Source organism: Corvus hawaiiensis, chromosome 9 (assembly GCF_020740725.1).
Source record: "Corvus hawaiiensis isolate bCorHaw1 chromosome 9, bCorHaw1.pri.cur, whole genome shotgun sequence".
NCBI lineage: Eukaryota > Metazoa > Chordata > Aves > Passeriformes > Corvidae > Corvus > Corvus hawaiiensis.
The window spans coordinates 15,407,114-15,424,797 of record NC_063221.1 but is presented as its reverse complement, the minus strand read 5'-3'; the positions used below and the strand labels follow the sequence as shown (position 1 = coordinate 15,424,797).

The 17,684-nt window shown below is 40.9% G+C and overlaps 1 long non-coding RNA gene across 2 annotated transcripts in view; it reads left to right on the top strand.

Annotated features, from left to right (window-relative positions):
* LOC125330387 overlaps positions 1 to 17,684 on the top strand; it is a 169,234-nt gene that overhangs the window by 98,504 nt on the left and 53,046 nt on the right. For both annotated transcript variants that reach the window (XR_007205485.1, XR_007205486.1), the window contains 3 exons: positions 10,309 to 10,430; positions 14,676 to 14,727; positions 15,568 to 15,809. This is a non-coding gene — a long non-coding RNA (uncharacterized LOC125330387). The remainder of the gene's footprint in view (positions 1 to 10,308; positions 10,431 to 14,675; positions 14,728 to 15,567; positions 15,810 to 17,684) is intronic.

The window sequence follows — 17,684 nt, the reverse complement described above, 5'->3', positions numbered from 1 at the left end:
GAACTTCACACCTACTGATACCAGGGAAATAGACAAAAATGTGAAATAAATGTCACTGGTACAAGATGACTTCCTTGCTTGAAGCTGGGCAGTTTTGCTCTCTCAGCTCATTGCTATGGAGACCTGAGCTGTTTGGTGTTAGTGGGGTTCCTCTGGGCTACCAGTCATCTGTGTGTCAATATTAAAAATCGGTATTTTCCAGACTTCTTCCTCCCTCTAGGGTCTGTGCAGCAGCTCCCTGCCCCACTTCCTGCACTACTGGGGCCATGAGGGTTGAGCAGTGCCGAGTCTGAGTGCAGCTGACAGGGGCAGGGAGGCACAATGCCAGCTGGACTGGGATGCAGGGCCTTGCACCAGGTGTGCTCCGGTTTTACTGGGCTGCTGGAGTTTCCATTTTTGCTCTGGGGCAGCTTGCTCTCCTCCCTGAGCCCTGCCACCCTGCCCCTGCCCACCCAGGGGCTGTCACAAGATTCTGGTTCCCTCATTGCTTTGTTGATGGCTTTGCCCCCTTGCGGGATATGTTAGGAAGTAGTACAGGACGTGTCTAAAAGCTCAGAAATCAGGGGTTTTTTAAACGCAAGTTCTGCCATTGCCCGGGTAGTGGCCAATGTGGTGCAGGCACTGCCACACACGGGCATTGCTTCTGGGGCATAAACACTTGTTTTCGTCTGTTCAGGGTTTGGCCTGACAACAAAGTAACAGAGGAAGGCTCTCCAGGGAGGAAAAATCTTATCATATCAGGCCCCAGAAGGGTGGGGGAGCCAAGGGAAGCCTTGCTGTGGGATCAGAGCGGTGTGGGAGCTGGTGGCTGGCAGATGGCAGTCACCGGTAGGGACAGCCACAGAGCCAGGAAGGTCCATCCGGTATGGAGCAGGAATGGCAGCCAGGATCAATACATCACACAGTTTGGTCGGCAGCACCAGCCGAGGAGAGTCAATGTTCAAGTCGTGATGGGCAAACAGCAGGGCCAGAGACAAAGGGAGGAGCGCGAGTGTGGCGAGGCGGTGAGTGGGAGGCAGCAGTAGAGAGCAGCATGGAGCCGTGCTGGCGCGGCCATGGGCCCGATGCAGGGCCAGACCTGCTGTGGCAAAGCAATTCCAGCACGTTTTGTCTGCGTGGGGAGCTCTGCTGAGCGTATGGGCACGTTTCATCGCTTGGCAGGGTGTTATGGAGACCCTCGGCTTGACTCGGAGCGTGCAAGGTGGCATTTCAGCCCTGCGACAGCCGCTGTGTGGCGGGCGCGCCATCCCCAGCCAGGGCAGCGGCACAGCTGCCTCAGCGCTCCCACGGCTGCGTGCGCTTGCACGGTCGCGCTGCTGATCTGCTTTGTTGGGCTTTAACCTGACAGAAGGAAAGCCTTCAAGTGCTGCTAAAAGGAATAAAATTATAGTTGTACTTTAGGGAGCAAAAATGATCTCTTTTGGCATTGTGCTGTTATTGCAAATTGTGTGTGTGTGATTTATCCTAATTAAAAAAAATATGACAGACATAAGCCACAGAAATGTCTGTAAATGACACAATCTGGTCCTGTCTTTGTTTATCACTATCATAATGCATTGCTGGCCTCCTAAAATTATTAGCCTTTGTGACTTGCTAATAGCCACGGACTCTTACTTGTGAAATGGAAAGGTGTCCAATAGTAAAGCAGAATGTGAGCATTTCAATGTGGGATCAGCATTTCACTTGGTTATGCTAGATCATTCTTTATTGCTTTCTAAAAAAAAATTATTTATTTTCTGCCTGTTTGTTTAGTGGGCAGAATTTTTCAAGCTTGTAGTTTAAATACAGAAAGCTGGAGTGGGGTTCAGAATTTTTCCTTTATTGGAGTGAATTAAATGGTTCTCCATTACATAAGACTGCTCTATCAAATTAATAACAGTCATTTCCCCATGTGTGTTGAGTGAGTTTTCAGATCAAACGAGACCACTGAAGGGATATACACTGCTACATTGAAGAAAGATGCTGCGATATTCTGTATCAAAAAGGTTAAACTCATCGGATTCTATGTAAACACTCATTTTACCTCAGCTAACCTGTAAAGATTTCATTTTGCTTCATTTATCTTCTCCCTTACCCTATGCTAAACCATTCCCAGCTTCGAGGAAAGAATCATGTCTCCATTCATTTCCTATCTTGCTGAATTGCCTTCGCACTTCCTATCATCTGCACATAATCCTATTCTCTCCATTATTGTCTTAATACCAAGTACAGCGCAAGATAATGGATAGGCACTGTAATAACAGTGTGGCCTGTAGGAGCCCCTCGAGGGAAATATCTTTGACGCTGGTAGAATATTAATGCATCCCAGGTCCCTGATCTTCCTCTTTCACTTCATCTCCTGTTTTCTAAACTACATAATGACTTTCATATACATGACAAAAGCATTAGAACAGAAAAAGACTCATTGATGAGCAGCAGGGCTGTGTGATATTAAGAAGCACTATTCTCAGTTCTTTGTACAGTTTTTGACCACCATCAGAGACAGTGTATGCAGGTAATTTCTGATTTGAATAGATACAGGCATAAAGAAGCATTATTGTACTGTGTTAATCCAAATGCCCATCACAGGCACTGCGTGAAAATAAATTAAAATGTAATTCTTCAATAATGCATCTGTCTACAGGATGATTTTCAGCAGATTAAAAACAAACAACTTGATATCACTTAGAAAGGCTAGTGGATTGTTATTGAGAAGCTTAATCATCAGCAGATTATGAATGGAACAGTAAATCAAAGCAGGGTATGTTAAACAATGTAGATTGTGTTGTAGCAGCAATTTACTGTACATAATTTTTTAATAAAAGGGAAAAATTGATTTTTGTGAGCGTAAACATTGAATCCTGTGAGAATTTAGCTGTTGTTATTGAAAAGGGGAATGTAAAAAATGTTATTCTTGTCATGTAGGAGCAATAACCTTTCATTCCTCTTACAAAAACCAGAAGTTTGCTCCCTTTAGGGCTGCCTTTAAGCATAACTCCTTTTCTCATTTTTCTTTCCTTTTGTGACATACTTTCTTTTGCTATCATATTTTGCAAATATGATGGTGTATTCCTGATTCACACTTCACCCCCCCACCCAAGATGTGCACCCTAGTGAAGGGGGAAAACCCCCAAACTTTCCTTTTGCCCTGAAAAGAGCTCTCCAAATTCGCACTGTGGGCTTTTGCTTTTAAATGGAGATCTGCAGGCAGATGTCCATTGCTGCTTGTCTTCAAGGTCTGGCTTTCACTGCTCCTGGTGTTGGGTTTCAGGTGAAACCTCAGGCTGGGGCCTCGGCAGCAGCCCTATCTCCCCCTGCCTGCTGCTAGTTGCTGTACGAGCAGAGCAGCTTTTGACCATCAATCATTGCTGATAATATCTGAGGAGAAAGGGAGAAATTATTTCAAATCAAGGGAACTGAGTTAAGAGCAGGAGCAGCAGCAGTCTGGTACTGGCAGTGTGCTGGAGGGGAGAAAGACTAAAGTCTGGGAGAATCAAGGATGAGAGCTAATATATAAAAGTTCTCATGGAATAAGGTCTTGAGATTAAGAAAATTTGAAAAGTACTTGAAAATTAGTTACATTCTAAATGAAAGATTAAGAAAATTTGCACAAAATGCACAGATACCCTGTGCTTTATGATGGTGGCTGTTTCCCGTGTTAACTGCTAAATAAATGCTAAGAAGCATCTTCTAACTTCAGTGCTCAGTCCTGACCCAGCCTTGCAAGGGGCTCTGGGGAGTCCAAGGAAATGTCAGGGTGAGTGACTGAAGCCGTACTAAAAGAAATATGTCCCAAGAGTAAAAGAGGAGACAGCCTGTCTATTCCTGGGCCTACTGTTGTTTTATGCTCTAATTTTATTTTCAGATAATTCATTTGATTGATTTCACTGCTTTTAATGTTATTTTTTCTGTTTTGAATTCATGTAGTACTGTGAAATAGTCTAATATTGAATTATGCTGCTTCTGCATTTTAAACTGTGCTCAGCAGGGTGGAAAAATATACGTGGATCTAAAAGACATTGGACTGTACATCAGAAACCTGAAGCTGTCTCTTTGGAACCTGGTAAAAACTATGTTAGCAAGTTCTGTTGTTATCATTATAAACGCAATGCCTTTTCTTTCACGTGTGTTTACTTGCCAAGAGAAAAAATGACATCCTGTGTGACACTGGTAGTGTGGTATCCCAGTTTATGAGACTGTAAACAAGAAGAGGTGAGAAAGAACTCAGTTCATTTCCGTTAGTATTCACTTAAAAATTGTTATGGTCTAAATGTAAGTCTGGAATCAAAATATTAGGTTGTTTATTTCACTTTGTTTTCAAAAATGAGTCTGGTGTATGGCTTTTGTTACTCTTCCATTTTAGCTGTCCTAAAATGAGGAGAGAAAGTACTTTAAGATCATACTGTAAAGACAATACCTCTCAAAGTTTTTTGCAGTTGTGTCACCAGCATTTGGGGGACCACCATTTGGGGCAGCCTTGGCAAACCCTCTCTAGAGGCTCTGGGAAGGTCCTGGTTAGCCTGATATACCAGTCTATTTTATGTGCAGAGACCCTTTACAGCTTTCCTTGTATTTATTGACTTCACTGTGTCAGTCACACTTCTGTGATGTTTGGTGTAACATAGTAAAGTAGGAATTATTACTCACATAATGAATACAGGAAAGTCAATGACCCCTAGCAAAGGTTGGAGACTCAGTGTTTTTGGTTTTGCATAGGCTTAGAGTAGGAGACAAACAGGTTTCCATCCTCAGAGACAAAAAAACAGGCCTGAGAAAAAAATAGTGGCTTGTTGGTTTTGATTTTGGTTTGGCTTCTTTTTCCCCCTCAGTCTTGGAAGCCCAAGGACATCATGGTCCCAGTCCTCAAAAGAGCTGTATCTTACAGCCCTTGTACCTTGGATCAACTTTGTAAGTGAAGAAAGACTTTGAAGGTATTCAGATTACTCTGTATGAAAGATAAAATTGGATGTATTTGTTTTCAGCCTTGGTTGTAGGTGAAGCCAGGACAGACAGGACAGGAGTCTGCAGCAGTCAGGAATTTGTCTGGGTCATGAAATCTGTTTCAGAGTGAATGAGTGGGTCTTCCCTGGGACTCTGAGTTGGGTGGTTGTGATGCCAGAGATGGTTGAATTCCATTTAAAGAATTCACTTGGCTCCTGTTTGTTGTTTCTGACTTACTAAATGCTGCTAATTATTGCTAGGGTTTTTTTCTTACTTATAATCACCTTCAGGTTTTTGACCAGGAAAAGTGCTGTCTTTGTAGGGCTAAAGTACAACTTTGATGTCTTTCATACGCTAGCTTCTTCTCATGACCTTTGGCATATGGCAAAATTATCTTTTAAACTGACTTCTAACAATTTTATAATTCAAACCCAGTTTTATTAAACAAGAAAAACTCGTTGTGACCCATTTTGACTTTTTTTTTTAAAAAATTCAGAGTTATGAAGTTGAAATTTGCAGTTTAATTTAACTATTATACTGTGGTTTACAGCTTGTTATGCCTCTTCTTTTAAAATGTATATTACTAGCAAGAAATCTAAATAAATTATCATAAGCCATTTTCTCTTTTCTCTCTCTCTGTATTTCTACTCTTAGAGAAAAAGATGTGCTCCATTAGAGTGTCATTGATATTATCATTTTTCATATTTTAAGAGGTACTGCATGTGCTCTGTGTGAAATACACTTGAAAGGATTTTTTTTTTTTTTTGTGATAGCAGTTTATGTTGTTTCTAATCTTAATCCAGGCATCACTAATTTTGTGTTTGCAAGTAAACATGGTAATGAATGAGAATCCTCCTAGCATTGTAATTGATGTTGCTCTTTTGTATCCTGGATTTCAAATCTGTGTGCAATTGTCAGTGCCCTATAGAAATGTTAATTATCTTGAATAATCCTGTTTGCCTTCATCAGGCTGGAGCAGTCCTAAGCAGTAAGAAGGTATCATCCAAGATAGTTGGAAAGAAATATGGCATCAAAATGATGCAGAAAACCAGACTGGTACAGTTGTAGCCAGGATAGGGAATGGTGCTGGGGAAAGAAGGAGCACAGGCTATAAAAAATGGCATAGGCTGTGTTTGGTAGAACTGAAGGAGATGACCTAAAAGACAGTAATTTGAAGCAGCTGCAAGATGGAGAGCTGGGACCATAGAATAACATCTCCTCCCCACCCAGGGACTTGCAGGGGTTGTTGTCTATTCCTCAGACATGCACAGGCATTTTGTGATGGTGTAGAAAGGAAGGAATAGGACAGACTGTGCTTTTGGCAGGATGGCTCCTGGAGCGCTGCGTGTGCTGCTCAGGACCGGGAGCGCTGGTGGGCAGCAGTGTGCAGATAGGGGGGTGCAGCCAGCTGCACTGCAGGGCTAAGGAGCTGCACTGCCCTGGTGCTGCTGTTCAGAGAACTGCATTTGCTGCCAGCTGCATTGCTGTTTGACTAGGCAGCTTCCTTGGGCTTATTCCTGTTGTTTGAAGTAGAGGGAGAAAGTGCTGCAGCATCTCCCATGGCATTAGTTAGTAGCAGTCAGACTTCTTTTAGAGATGGTAACTGCAAGTAAGAGTAGGGTGGCTGCAGTGCAGCTGAGTCAGTATATTCAGACAGCTGAGCTGGAATGTGTTGGTGTACCAGGCTCTGCTACCTGTAGGACATGTGAACATGTGCTGGAGAGTGGTGTACACAGTTAAGTATGGTGTAGATTCCTTATCAAAATGTCAGTTCACAGTCAAATCGCAAGTCTAGAAGTCAGTGTGGAAGAATTAACCTTGTCATAGAGGTAAAAAATCATATTCATATATTTACAGAGGGATAGGGGCACTTAGAAAGCTCCTATTTAAATTGTTGTCTTAATTATGGAGTCCTCTGAGGTCCCTTGATGTGGAGGGGACAGTCAGTGAATTTTGAAAATAATACAATCTGAATGTTATGATCATCTGAAATAATACAGAACAGGATATGCTTACTCGAACTTTGAATCAAAATTTATGAAACTTTGAACCTCTGTGTTCATGATAACATGGACAGCAGACCTCATGTGCTGAGAAGAGAAAAATTACTCCTATAGAGCACAAAAATGGCTCTGGTTTGCAATTACTTGTTAATGTAATTTTTTTGGCTAGTTGATGCATTACTAGAATGTTTTGCTCATGTCATATTCAAATTTGGACTGCAAAGGCATGGATTTTTGTAGGAAGACCTTACGTAATTAAATATAGGAAGCTCTTGAATAATTTCTAATACTTAATGATTACTTTTTGGATTATGAGGCATGCTTAGTGACTACTATTTTCACTCTTTGTTATTTGTTGAGCCTAGGTTGCACAGTATTTTTTCTTTAGTTTGCAACCACTTTGCTGAGGTCTCTTCTGTGATCATCCATTTTTCTTTCTGGAGACAGTGTCTTGGATAGCAAAGTGGAGGCAGAGCCGTTTCTGGTGAATTCAGGCAAAGTGAAACTTTGCTGTGTAGTGGTGCTGGGCACAATTCAGGACTTCAGCAGGTACCTGCCATTATCAGGGGCTCTACCTCAGTGTGCTCATTTCTGATGTTGCTCTATCAGCATTGTTTCTTCAGAAATGTGGGACTACTGTAAATTGCCTCTCAGACACTGATGAAGGAACATTAATTACTGAGGTGCCTTCTAATTTCAAAACTGGAATACTGTAGTTTTTTCCTTAATGGACTTCCAGACTCTACTATGTGGAGATTAAAGTGAATTAAAAAAACTCATCAAGAAATCTTTCATGGGCACCAAATTTTGCACTCACATTAAAGCTGTTCTCAAATACTCCCCTGACTCCCTCCTGATATAGTTTCATATTTTTTTCAGAACATGACTGATCCCATTAAAAGGCATTAACATCTTTTTAATCTCATCATCAAATTTATCCTGTTGATATTGTTGGTATCTTTGTAATGCAATACAGAAAAAAATGAAACTGTAATTTGGCCTTTTCAGATTTTCAGTGCAGCTAAACTGACATGCTGAATTGTACCAACCCTCATGCTGTCAAGAGATGCCCTGAAAAAGCTCTTAGACCTGATTATCCATTGGAACAATGGCTGTGTCTCTAATTTTAGACAGCTGCAAGCAGGGTGACTCTCTGTGAAGAAGCAGGACATTTTGTGCTGCATTCCTTCTCAGGAACATGAACTCTTCTCCGCTTGCTTAAAGCCCTGCTGTTTACAGGCCTGAAATCCTCTTGTAAACATGTGCTTCTGCACCGTGAAGGCTTCAGCCTGTAGCACTGTCCTATTCACAGACACCAGTCCCAAATCCCTGCCTCTTTCAGCACTCAGTGCCCTGCTGTTCGCACCTCTGAAATTCTTTTATGTAAAAGCTGCGCTGTCTGACTGAAGTCGTGTTCTGCTGCCCTCTTGCAGAGAATGCTTTGTGTGAGCATATACATTTTTCCTGGGTAACATTTTCTTTTCTCAGAAATTCAGAATATAAATATTCACTTAGACCGCACTTCCTAAATCAATGACGTCTTGTCGATGGGAGTTAAGTTTTCATAAAAATACCATTGTCAGGCAAGATTCTGTAGAGCACCTACTAACTAGATGGGGGAAAATTGAATCTGTGAATAATTTGGTATCTACATATCCCTGATGACTGAATCGCACACCTGTAGCTGAGGACACTTCTTGTAACACTGCTTTTAAGTGGTAAAGTTACTGAATATAGCAAAAGAAATCCCCAAACCCCATAAAAAACCCCACATAAAAACTGAGTATAGATTTGGAAGAGGGGATATGTAAAATGCCTAGTTAAAAAAAAAAAAAAAAAAAGAAAAATCCTGTGTTGAAGTTTCAAAACTCAAATGAGCATTGTGTGTGGAGATAAATCATTCCCAGAGGCAAATGCTGCAAGAAAATTATTCTTGTCATTTTCTATTCGTTTCCACTACCTTGATTTTAAAATCAATACTTCTAAAATATGTACATTCCAAGCTGTATCTGCAGTGTGCTGCTATGTGTAGTGTTGCATCACACCAGGGCAGGCTGTGCTCCACTCTCTTCTAGGTGGAAGCTGTGCCATTCCTGGCACTGTTTTAAATTGCTTGTCCACCTAGTGGAAGTGATGACTGAGAGTAGATGTTATTCGTGTCTCTTAGCGACTCACTCATTGTCTTCTGTTGTGATTCTTTAATTTCTAGAGTGTATTTTGGGCATTGCTGTTACACAACCATCTGGTAGCTCTTGAATTTATGGAATCTGCCAGGGGGACATGTGCTGACATTCAAAAAGAGAGTAAAAGACTGTTAACCAAAATATTCTCCCTTTTGTTTAATAGTTAATAGTTGGCTTGTACTTGTCACACCAGAAAGTTCTTTAGAAATAAAAAAGCAAATTAAAAAGATGCCATAAAACCTTCTGTAATTCATCAAGCTGTGCTCCTACTGCTGGTTGACCTGCTTTCATATGGATATTCCTACCATTAAACAGACACACAGTAGTCTTTGTGTGTAGCAAAACCTGTGTGCTACAAATTGGTGGTGCAAACCCTTGAAATGTGCATAAGCAAAGCTACACGTATTACCTACTTGCCTTTCTGTGTGAAGGTTTTAAAGACATCCCGTTAGGGTTTCTATCAGATGGAGCTCTGCAGTTAGTGACTCCAGCCCCTGCCAGGATGTGCCATCTCCCCACATGCAGCTGCCAGGTCTGTTCTTCCCTGTTCACAGTAACACCCCATCCACCACAAAAGATTTACCTTGAGTACTTGATTAGCAAACAATGAGTTTTATTTTACCATGCAGAAGGCACTAAAGGAAACTCTTTTGCCTAACTGCACATATGCATTTATTAATTTTCTACTGCTCATTAGTGGTGCAGTGAGCAAAACCTGCACATAGAAAGCCTCTGAAGCCAAACCCTTTGCACTGACACCAAAATTAATTTGTCTGATTTCTCTGGAACTCAGAGCTGGAACATTAGTTCTCTGGAACTAATGGAAGCATGAGGAGAGCCTTCCCCTGGGAATCTATTTGTTTAATATCTCTTATGGATGCTAGAAAACAGTTATGAAATCTTTCAGTGCTAAATTATTTTCCAGATACAATTTGGTTACTTGCTTTCATATAATTCCTAGAACACAAGTTCTGGCTTTTACAGGTTAAATTACCTTACTAAGACTAGCAGAAAATGTATATCAAACTTTTGTGCATTAGATGGAGGTACTGTTCAGAAACGTCTTGTGGTAACCAGCATGTATATGTGTATTATAGAAGCTACTGTGAAAGCTACAGTGATTCTAATGCTACTGAAGATTTAATATCAACTCTTAATCACTGTGTATAATCATATGATCTTATTGTTAATTCTTTCCTTAGTGGTTCTTGCCAACAGAGACTCTTGGCTAAAATGAGTAGTTGCCTAGATGGTACTCGGGAGGCAGCAGGACAATGGCATATGTGGAGCCACTTCCCTTTCACAAAGGATGCAACACCTCTAGGTAAGCAAGAGTTTGCCTGTGCTGTGACCATGCTAATTTGTGGTTGAGTGCTGAACAAATCACAGCTTTCTGCTACAAACAGCAATCAACAAATCCCTGCTGGGCACATGGATGAGGTGCATTTTCCCACCCTGTGCTTGCAGCAGAGTGCAGTGCACTGAAGCTGCACTTACAGCATCAGTGGTGGGAATGCAGTGATTTGAATGATCTGGTGCAAGAGACTCTTTCTGCTGCTTCTGTGGTGAAGTGCCCGATGGCTGAAATGTACAACACAGGGTATCACTGATACAGAGTTGCACAGAGTGCAGACTGTTGGGTGCTGAGGTAATTGTCTGCTGAAGATGCTGCTGTCATTTCAGGATGTTGTTAAGGGCATAGAAAATAATATTTAAGAAGTGCTAAAAGTAGACACCATGCAAGTGAATTGTAATGCATTGAGGGGAAAATGTGATAAACTACTCATAGCCTTTGACAGTACTCTGTGACACCTCAATTTTCAGAGAAAATGATAAGCTTCTGATAAAATAATAAGAGAAAAAGAAGAAAACAGAAGTCTTTCATCTGCTTCCATCTCTCTAGTTCACAGGAGTGAATGCTGCTACAGGAGCAAGAAGCAGAGGGTAAAGGAGGATTGAGGTGGGAAGGATTGTATTAATACCAAGAATAGGGGATATGATCAAGAAACACAATCAAGATTAAAGAAGAAAGAGAACTTTATGTAAGCTTAAAGGGGAAGAACTTGGTATGCTGCAAAACAAGAGAAGAATAAAAAAATTGGTAGTCTAATGTATTCCTCCTGGAAATACATACATACAATATAAATTAAAAAATAAATAAAATGTATTAGTTTTTCCAGTGGGGCTGCAGCAAAATTTTTGCTAAGAGATGAGCTAACAGAATAATAATGAAGAATGTTGCTATAAATTCTCCTAAAACGAGGATTTTTTTTTTAAAAGAGGAATTTTACTAACATGATATTACTAAGGAAGTTTAGAGCAGAACTCGTTTTAGAACCATCTTTGCAGGTTAAAGTGAGCATGTTGAAGGCAAAATAGGCAATAATGGTGTAGTGGTTAGATGTGAACTACCATCAATATTCAAGTTAAAAGCTAGCAGAAATACTAGGGTAAGTAGAGGACCATTAAGTTTCATCTCACTCGTTTCCAGTCTTTGAAAGGAAGGTGAAAAGGCAGGAGGAGAAAGCAGTACTACAGAAAACAGCAGAAAAAAATAACTTGATGAAAATGATACCAGATCTGTAGAACTGGAAAGACCTAAAGGATCTATTCTTATACCAATAACACCTCTGAGATAAAAACAATGGAAAAGACAGAGGAATTATTTATCATCTGAGATGGAGACAAGAGAGAGGGAAAATACAGAAAAAGTTTAGGATAAATATTAAGCCAAGTTCTTAAAAGTATGGTTTGCCCATGAAATTGTGTCTGTGCTCTGTGATGTGCCACGTTTTGGTAGAAGGCAAAATTCACTCTTGAGTGCATTTTGAAAAAAGATCATGTCATAGCAATACACTGGCGTTCTCCATCATCCTGTGCTCAAACTCTTCTCAAAGCCTGAACATGCAGGATAATGTTTCTCCTTACAGGGTAGGGACAAAAGCTTATACCTTTCCAGAAGAGAGCAGGATAATTTTTGGGAGATGCAGTTGAATATGCCGTACTAAATACAGCTGAAATTTGATACAAATTGTTTTTGATACAACGTTTGGGAACACTCCTCCTATGGTTAAAGGCATTGTGAAGAATGCGATGTACCTGGTGGAAGCTGTAAAACTCCTACTGAAATACATTGGAAAGCCATGGTGCTGTGTTAGACAAAAAAGTTAAGCATAACCTGGAATTTTCAGGCTTAAAAAAGAGAAAAAATGAAAAAAAGAAAAATTTACTTTCAGTGTCTTCAATGAAAACCTTTCCTGGGTTCAGACCAGTCAATCTGTTACATCCATATAATGAATCAGTGCACATGGTATACAGAATGGAAGAGATATATAAGAATAACAAAATAATTTTTTAGCTAATACCAACAGACATTAACCTGCATCATGGGACTTTCTGTAGCCTGATGTAATGCTGTGTGTTTAGGGTCAGGGAACAATGCCTTGTCCTGGAGGAATTGCTCCTTTTTCCACAATGAAGACAGTGAAGAAGTCGGGAAAATATTGGGGACTATTAGTAGGGTTATTTTGCGTTCTTCTCTTATATATTGCCTATTGGGGATGGAAATTCTCATGCCACATTTCTGTGGTGGTATGTGGAAGAAAGCAGGCAGGCGTGAGGGGGAAGCTGCTGTGCAGGAGGCTTTCACTCCTGTAGTCAGCCTCTGCAGTGCCTTTGTAGGAGCTCTGCTTTATGTTGCAGTGTAGGGAGTTGCCAGGAGAGGGGGGAAAATGGGGAAAAACGAGGTTTGATTAATAAAGCAGGCTTGTCCCTTGAGTGAGAAGCATGGGTGATGTATCAGTGCCTGTACCAGGCTTTAGCTGTAGAGCTGTACATCCTCAATTGCATATTAAAGATTAAGGAAAGACTCCAAAAGCCTAAACTGCCAGTCTCCCTGCATGTCTTTCTGTGAGCATCGTCTTGTGCCATGGGTTCAGGTGATGCTCTTTCTTGTTTACACAACCACAGGCTTCTTGGAGCATCTGCCTTTTGCTCGTGCCATGATTAAATTGTACAGGAAGAACATGTGTTTCTCAAATGTCCCTGCAGCCCTTTCGATATGACTGTTTTAAGTTTGACAAGAGGAGGCAAGGGTGCACATGAAAGTGTGCAGTTCTGAGTTTGTTCTTTTTGGTGCTTTCATATTGCAAAGATCAATAATTTACCTCCTGTCAGGTGAAACCAGGAGATTAGTTGCATTAATTTTTGAATGCTTTCTTAGTGTCTGTAAATTGATCTTACCTTGCTGGAAGTCATGTTTGCAGTCTTGCTGTACTGTGGTGGCAGGGGAGCTACACTGAGCTGTGCTGGCTGGATGTACAGCTTAAAAAGCACTATATGTGAATAAACATAGCTGTTGTAACAGGAGGCAGGGAATCATCAACAAACTGGGGATTTGATGGGGCTGGGCACTGTTTTGGTTTAGGCTGATTATTGGATTTTTCATCCAAGGTAATGTTTTGTTGTTTGTTGTTTTCTTCTCAAGTACATCCTCTGCTCTTGGTTTAGCTCATCATCCATACATACAGCACAGAGCTGTATTTCCAGTGCTCTCAAAATGGCCAGTCAGCCCTTACCTAGCCTTGCATGATTGCCAGTGTTTCATGTGTATGACAGGGTGCAGAAATTCTGTGTTAATGTTCTGGGGGGGTATGTTTTCAGCTGAAATCAAAGCAAGTGGCGCTGCTTGTCCTGAGCACCTTGATGCAGTGGCACTCTAGTGGCTGAGGTGCTGTGTGTCTCTGACCCCGTAGGCACCCAGTGGGTCTCAGCCTCCTTCTGCTCCTGCCTTGCTGCCCAATGTGGGGACATGGCCTCAGGTGCCTATGAGCCCTCCCAGCTGGCCATGTGATTCTCTACATGTAGGTTTGGGCACAGCCGGTGGGCTTCTGGTGCTGAGGAGCACTTGCTGTAGGAGAGGAGCCATGCCTGCCCAGCAGTGTCTTTGGATGAAGTAGAGGTTCTTCACAGGCATTTTTGCTCCATTATCCCTCTGCAAATACTATGCCTGATAGATATTATAGTGCCACCTAAAACATTGCTTACTTACATTATTCTGAAAAAATGCTGGTGGTAATCACCTACCAGCAGGCAGCAGTTCCCTCTGAGTCGAGAGGCATCAAAAAGCCTGATGCTGCACTGCTCCCCTCAACGGCTCAGGAACTGCCCTTGGCCCATGGCACTGCTCTCTGTGCTACTGTGAACAGATGTAATTCTCTGATCACATCTCTCATTTGTGCATTGATTTTGAACTAATGATGTGTTTCTGTGTGCATACCTAAGGGAAAAAAAAAGGAAATACTAGAACTCCTCCTTCATTTTGGACTGTATAGCTCAGAGCTGCTGTGGAGGTACTGCATATAGCACTGCTGCTGTTCCTGGGCTTTTATGAAGTCATTGGAAAGATTTAATTAAAACTGTTTTCTAGGTTTCATCTTCTGCAGGAATGGTCTTTTAAAGATTCTACCCATGGGGTATTGTTCATCCAATTTAAGGTATTGAAATGCAGAATATTATTCTGGTGTATTTACTCTGTGGAAATCTAGACTTAATTTTTTTTCCTGAACAGTTTGCTGCTATGTGGAGGAGATGCAGTCCATGTTCTGCAACTGCTATGAGAGGTGAGATTGAAATGAGTTTGACTCTCTGCTGCATTTTATCTAAAGCCTGCAGGTAACTCGGCCTCATTGTGTCTGAACATCATAAATATTTATTGTTTTTCTATTAAAACATTTCCATAGATATCACTGTCATTTGTATTGTTCTGTATTTAACTAAAATATGTTTTTCTCCTTGAGATTTTCTCTAGTTCTGGTCACAGTACTGCTTGGTTTGTCCATACAACCTATTCACTCAATCTCTAGTGCTTGCTGGCAGGGTTTGTTTAGGAATTGAATACTGTGATATTCCTAGGTGTTCCCACAGGTGCACCATGAAGGCATACCTTTTGCATTGCCATTGCACCAGCACTCAGATTCCCCAAGTTTCTCAGTGTGCAGATCACAGCTGACAGTTTAGCCAAACCATGAAGTTAGCTGTGCTGGCACTGTAATGAAAACACTCACTGCTCTCCTGTGCTGGAAATCCTGTTTTCAGACTCGGTTGCCCACAGCTCTTTTCCCCACACATCATCCTGGTTTTGCAGCCTCCTCTGCTTTGGGGAATTTCTCACCACATACTCAATTGACTTTTCCTACTGGAAATTGAGCCACAGTAAATATCTTACATGATCAATTCTGTTCACCCACAAAATATGACTGGCCCTTTTCCTCAGCTCCCAATCAATGCCTTGTCCTTTTAATTTGCTCTACTTTCTACCTTTCACTTATTTATTTCTGCAGCCATATTCCCAGGTCATTCTCTAGTTCTATTCAAAGGAGTTTGCACCTCTGCTGTTCAGGATGTCTCCAAAGTCCGAAGCTCTTTTCTTTGGGTAAAATGCAGTCCTTATGTCTTTGCAGACCTTCTCCCATGCCAGAAGCTCTCCTCCCTCTCAGACACTTGTCCTGGTCCAGCCTGCTCCCATCTCCATGAGACTCTTTTTGTTCTTGCCCAGCCCCAGCCTTTGGTGGGGTCTGTCAGCCCTGAATCTGCTTCCAGCCTTCCGGCCAGGTGGACTGGGGATGCAGGTCCCAGGGGATGCAGCTGCAGGGCCATGACCAGCTCTGCCCACCCTGAAGGGAGGTGACCAGACAAACTCCTGGTATGTATCTAATGTTAAACTTGTATGCTTTTGATTTACATGCACAAAACCATACCAGCTCCTACCCTTACAGTATAATTTCCCCCTGCTAGTTTTCCTTCTCTTGTATGGTGCCAGTTCTGTATTGTTATTCATTTTATGTATCTTTTATCATATTTGTTAGTAAGTCTCCAGCAGACACAAAGCAGCAGGCTCTGTTTGCAGCAGTACAGCTACCAGAGCTTGGCAAAATAGCAGTGCAAAATCATTTGCATTAGAGCTAATAAAGACAGCTGGAATGGGCCCCAAAATATGTTCAATAAACCAATAAGAGTGACTGCTGTTTATACTCCTACTTCAGTAAAACTAACTGGTTTTCATTCAATGTTTATAGTACTGTAATTGTGTAGTGCAGTATTTTCCTGCAATTTAAAACTAATATAATGGTCAATGCCTGCCGACAGTTTGCTAACAATTTCCGGTCTCATGCCTTGTGCATTTTATTTCCTCCATATGAGGGGAGGGTGAATGTCTCGCCATGTACTTTGCTGTAACTCCTGGTAAATGCTGTTTCTTTTATTGCAGCCATTATAACTATCACTTTGGGGAATAAAAGCATGTTGAGGTTTTTTTAACCTCAATTTCTGTATTCAAAATTTTCCAGAAATCTTCTGGAGGAGTAGAGAGATCATAATTTAGGAAAAGAAATATATGAATTAATCAATTAATAGAATTCTTTGAAATTCTAGATGCTAACACGCTGCTGTAGCTTTCCTCTGCATTCCCCCCTAGCAAGTTGAGCTTATCTGTCCCATGGAAATGATTTATTTAAAATAGAAGTCTCAGACCTTGAGACAATATTGTCCTACCAAATCTAAATATCTTGGAAATACGTGCTTATTCTGAAACATGCACATTTTGGCTTCCATAAAAGAACATGCCTATTTTTTAGATTGCTTGATGCATGCCAGCAATTTTTTATAAAGAGGATAACGATAGACATTCTAAGTAATAATGACAAATAAATAACATCCCTTTCTCACAATGCTTGACAATGCAAGGATGCTGTACAGGATTATATAGGCAAAAGTAACAGGCAAAATTTTCCTTTCCCCTTTGCCATACATGAAACAATAAATCAATCCATACTAAGTTCATTTAGCCATATTTTACATCTTCTAGAACTGGAATTGTGGAGCCTACAAAACAATTTATATTTTATCTGTACCATCTAATTAATTAAATGGCCCCAGAGTACCAGACTCACAAATCTCGTTAATAGCTGAATACTGAAATAAAGACTGTTCACCCCTACTAGAATAATATTTGCATATCTCCACCTGTGATGGGTAATAAGTACCTGCCACAAATCAGAATTATGAATTTTGCACGCCGAACAAAACCGCAGGGGAAATTATACCTCAGACATTCCATAATAATTGCAGCTAAGCTGTTTAGTGCCATCCACTTATTCTGCCTGAAGTGTTTAAAGCAGCAACAGTTGTAAATGAATTCAGGCACACATTCAAGAGAAAATGTTTTAAAAAGTTTTTCTGTCTTGCCATATGTAATTATCTTTATAGAAATGTTCATCTACAAGTTATAACATGCTCACATTTAAAATTGCAAATTAAAAAGTAAGCTACTCCAATTAAACTACATTTTATAAGAGCATCCTTGTAAGTTTACTATGATGATACAGGGAACAGTTTGGGCCATGTTTATCCCATTGATCTCCCAGAACTGGTGATCTGTTCTATAAACAGCTGCAGTAAGGGGCCTGATTTTTCAGTGCTTCTTTCCCCAATAACAAGTGATTCCTGGGGGAGATTTCACTGTTAAATCTTGGACAGAAATGTACTGCAATGTAGATAGTCTTTTATAGGCTGGGGAATT